This window comes from Vicugna pacos, unplaced genomic scaffold (assembly GCF_048564905.1).
Source record: "Vicugna pacos unplaced genomic scaffold, VicPac4 scaffold_192, whole genome shotgun sequence".
Taxonomy (NCBI): domain Eukaryota; kingdom Metazoa; phylum Chordata; class Mammalia; order Artiodactyla; family Camelidae; genus Vicugna; species Vicugna pacos.
This window is the reverse complement of record NW_027328871.1, coordinates 1,626,988-1,632,445: the sequence shown is the minus strand read 5'-3', so window position 1 is coordinate 1,632,445 and position 5,458 is coordinate 1,626,988.

The following is a 5,458-nucleotide window of genomic DNA, read 5'->3' as shown; positions in this document are numbered from 1 at the left end:
TTACTGAACCCAGGATCTTGTGCATAAGTTTATATATCAACAACATTTTGGAACACTTAACAGAAACCCCAAGAGTATGGATTATAAAGATGTCAAGAAAATTTATTACTTCTAGGGAATGATAAACCTCTGAGTGGTAGAATGGCAAAAATAAACATTTGTAAATATACAATAAGATTGTCTCTTTTGCAATTTTAATGTAGAATATTAAATTACATTTGTTTCACTTATAGAACTGAACTACAAATTAAAAAAAAAATTCTTCCCTTTGGGATATCTTCAATTTGATTGATTATTTTAATATAATTTTATTTCATATATATTAACCATTTATATATAAACATACCAAATAAACTGATATTTATTCTTCTCATGTTTTGCATATAGAGCTACTTATTCTAAAATACACATATAAATGCCTATTTCCATTTCCAAATCAAATTATATTTCACTTTAATTACAAATGATGATGAAATAGTAATACATTTCTGTACAGGTTTTACACAAATTTCACTGTAAATTACAAAACTTAAAAATTATTTTATACATTTTCTGCATTATTTATACTCTGTTCTCAAATCTGTTATAAATTTGTGGACAAATGGAGATTGGTTTTATTTCATAGACCCAAATATTTAATTGTTTAAAAGATTTTATGGGGAAAATATTTGCAAATCACACTATAAAAATAAGTATCCAATATGTTTCATTTTAACTGGATGAATGAGAAATAAACACTGGCTGAACGTTACACTTGAGCTGCTGGGAGACCAGTCGTTTTGTGATGTCACAGCTACTCAAGTTGAGAAGCATTGTGAAGGTCCAGCAATTTATCTGTGCAGGCCTGCCAAAGCAGCATTTTAAACTGCATTGCACAAAATCATGCAGATTAGAAAAGTAGCTGTAGAAAAAGTTATTTGAGATGGCACATATTTCTTCAGAAATTCAAGATGTGTCTTTTAAAGATGGAACAACTGGTTCAGGAAACTCTGGTAGATCTCTATTGTGTGATCAAACATTCTCTGGGGACTTGGACGTGAGGTCTATGTTTGAAGAAAATGCTTTTTAGACTTTGTCTTTAGAATCCTTGTTTTAAACACCATGTAACACACATTGTGTCTCTGAACCAGAATAAGATAATCATTTTCATTCTCTGACATTTCCAAAAAAACTCTTGAAAATGCCTGGGAGTGACCAATTTAAATCCATCTAGTTGGAAGATAATGGATCTTTCATTGTGATTGATGAAGATGTCTTTAAGAAGGAAGTTTTGGAAAGAAAGGCTCCTTTCAGAATATTTGAAACTGGAAGTATGAAAAGTTTACTTAGACAGCATTACCATTATGGGTTTAGGAAAGTACGGCAGAATTTTCAAACTTCTGCTTGTCTAGCTGACTTTCTGGCTGAAGAAAGGGAGTCTCTGTTTTAAGCAAAGTATTCAGAAATTTTAGTTACCACTTGGTAACTTATATATAAAATTTTATTTTGTTTATCAATCAATGGTAATATAAATATAAAGCTAGATTTTGAAAATTTTATAAAACTGCTAAGGCTAAAATCCTTTACTTTTTCTAAAAAATGAGGACAGTACATTAAGTAGTCAATATTATGAGAAACTTCGCTTGCGACTTTGAATCTTTCCAGAAATCTTAATAAAGGTATTAAAGCTGCTTTTAAAAAGTGGCATTGACCGTTACTGCAATTGCTAACTTCTTAAATTTGATGAGTATACTATTTAAATGTGTAGTTTCCAAATAAGGAACTTCAAAAAAATCGTCAGTAATGTTCATATTTTGATGATATTATCTTTGCATAGAAAACGTGGAATCTGAGCTTTTATAGGTTAGGCTTATTCTAGACTTGTATTTTGGTTTAAAATATTACTAAAATATTTCTCCTTTGGTTGTAGCTGCATTTCTATTATAATCCAAATTTTAAACGAGGCTGTCCCCAGCTTTTAGTGAGAATAAAAAGAAGAGTTGGGATTAAAAATTCCTCTCTGGTGTCTTCATTGGCTGAAGATTTCAACAAGAAGCACTATAAGCAGGGTGTAATGTGGATAATCATATTTCAGGTTTTGTGGCTGACACTAGTGGAGAAAGTGCATTTTTACCGTCTGCAAATTTAAACATGCCTCTAATAAGAAAGCCCTCTACTAGCCACATAATTGGTGATAAAACTACCCCGATCAGAGGTGATTTTTCTCCTCCATCGTCAATTTCAGTTAGACCACCATAACAAAGTGCAGTGGATCAACGAGCTATTTTAAATCAGTTTACCATAGTCCACGGGCACATTCAAAACAGCTACAATGAAACAAATGGCCATGTGATTAACTCCATTACAACTACAATTTGTACTTCTCAGTACCAAATCGTCTCTCCCATACAGAGGAATTATTTTGGACTGATGGTGGAGCCTTATACTTTTCCAAAAAGATATCACAACATATCTGCCAATGAAGGTCGTTTTTGTAAACTTTAACCTGTGAGCAACCCACGGTTTCCAATAACAGTGATAGCTGATACATCAGCTACCTCTCTTTCAAGGCCAACTCATCAGCCATCTGCAGTTTATGAACGACATCCTAATTACAACTGATTTACCAAAGGACTACAAGATTATGCAAGATAACAAAGATTAAAATTGATGTTGGCAAATGTCGACAACTATCTTCAATTTTCTTATTTGAACAATAAACATAGATGTGTACCTGTATTAATCTTTTTTTTTAAACAGTGTTAAGAGTTAAATGGGAGACTTAGTTACTATTTAAAGAAAAAAGAGATATTTGATTTACATGATCATTTGATGGAACAATATGGGAGTTAATTTAGATAACTTCTTGTAAGGAAGAAGAGAAAATAGAAGAATTTGGAAAAAGACTAAAACATGGAGAGAGGGAAAAGTACAAAGTGGTTTCTGGTTCACCCTGGAAAGTATTAAAAGTGTTAAGTTAGGATGGGTTGGAACAGAAGATAAATGCAGGAACCAGCCCAGGGTTCATGGTCTCTATTATGTCATCCCTGGAATCATAAAGGTCACATGATGTAGTCTCAGATGGCACATTCAGCATGTGGTAGAATTTAAGAAGTAATTTTTTTATGGTCTTCTTTGTGTTGTTCTCAAAGCATTCCAATTGGTGCTTTAATTTTTGCCCTCAAGAATCTATACTATATTTTCTAGTCGATACTTTATTTTGCATTTATTTTCCAGCCAAAGGCAAGCTTACATCGTCTTGGTGGCTCTTAATGCCTTTCCAACTCTAAGCCCACAAAATCAACTTTGTTTAGTCATTTCTTTCTACATCTGGCATCTGCCTTCCTTGGTATATCTTTATGTTTCACTGTATCTTGAGATACATCCAGGCAAATACTTGTCAACTGTGTTAGCTGCTACCTCACCACTTTTGATCCAGCTCACCCTTGGCCTTTGGGTGTCCTCCTTTTACCTACTTAGACTTTGCCAGCCTCAGTACAGAAACTACCTTCTTCAGATGTTTTCTGTCTATCCGCCTTTACTTGTCTAGCTTGGATACCAGCACAGTAAGCACAGCACATGCCACAGGATGCATTTTAGAATTTAGTGAATGAAAAATACATGTTTACTTTAAGCAAAATCTACTTTACTGAAACAACAAATCTCTCATGGTTTTCAAACTATTTCATTATGGTCTTTACTCTTCACCACAATCTAGCTCTTTTCTTAGCCCAAGGACTAGTCACTCAAGATAGTATGTGGAGGTAGGTACAGGAGACAAAGTATTATTTTCTTCTTAATTCATGCCTCCAGAGGGTTAAAGCATTCCATTCATATTTGCTGGATTTTTTCCTGTGTCTTCATCAACCACCCAAACCAAAATAGCTGATTCAATTCCCCATACTAATAACTATAATGACTTCTAATTAAGTTACTTCTTAGAATCAGAGCTTTGTCCAGAAGAGACAGTGCTATTGCAAACATTTAATGCAGGTTTATGCAACCCACATAACATGTGCCCCTTCTAACCTTAACACAGATAGTATCTAAGAGGTACTAGAACCTTGGTTGGGGTGGTCATATTCAGTAATCAAATTGCAATCTAAAATGTGTAGACTAGAAAGAGGTGAGGGTGGTGGAATTATAAATTTGTCCAAATGCATGAGTACCAAATTTCTGCAGATATTAGGAAATATATAATATTCATTGCAGACTTTGACTATTTCCCATTAATTTAAAATAAAAGGTGAATCATTTTCAGAATGTGAAATGCCCTGAAATGCTGGAAAAATTGTAGGCAACGTCAGGGTGTCTAAGGCTTCTGCTCATAATCATGCAGAAATTCTCAGCTGATAAGACTGGAATGGCAACATTGACTCCTGAAAATATGTCACCAGTTGTGAAGAAAATTTTGATAATCTGCAGAAAGGGCAAATGGGCCAGGGAAAGCTCTTACAACATCCCACCAATATGTCCTTTACCAAGTGAAGAAAAGAGATCACTTGCAGAAGGAGATCTGTGCCTGGACAACAGTGGTTGTTCCTACAACAGAAATATCAAGCTTTTAAGTTTGTCAGCTCAACTCTGATGGTGGCTATGTTCTTGCTTACATTAGCAGTCTGGGGTTCAGATGGGCTGGTTCAGCAGCTAGTTTCCAGCTCCCATATCAGACAGTGGGTCTTACCGTGATCTTCTGAACAAGGTTTTATACTGAAGAGTCAAAAGCTACAGTATAATTTCAAAATTAGAATTCCTAAACAAGAATATTGTTTGCCCAACTGTAGTTTTCTACCTGGGAAAAGCTTGACTATTGGCAAAAGTACAAAAGTTGGCTGATACTTTGAAAACTATTCTCTGAGCTCTGCCCACAGAACTCTTCCCACTAAATACTACAAATCTGTCTACCACTGTGTATGTGTGTGATGATGGATTATAAGCAGTAACTAAGTATGTCTTAGTTGAGTCATCAGTGAATTATTTTTCTGCATCTGGCAGAATCTCTGTGAATTAAGAGTTTCATTGAGCCATCTGATTTTCTTCTGATCAGGGAGAGGAATATTATATTTCTCCCAGTATACTAATTGTTAAATGTTCATTGAATCTCGAGCTGATGCTTGGGCCTAGCCAATGAACCCTTGAATTTGACTGATGCATATATTTTCTCCAGTCCCCAGAGCCCAGCACAGGACCGTGTCTCCTTTTTAATTTAAGCTTATGTTTAATTTCTATTTTCTTCTATTTCTTATTGTTGATACATCTTATTTTGGCTTTGATCACCCCTTGACTAATTTAAAGAGAGTGAACAACTGACTTACTCCCGTTCACCTAGAAATTGCAATTACCTATTTTCCTTGTAATACCTGGAATAGAGTGAGCATAGACAACATTTTGAAAGCCGTCCTCAGTCCTAATAATGCAGATCTTTTACACTTCTTTGCACAGCACATGAGCAAGAATTTTTGTTGTGGATCTCAGGGAT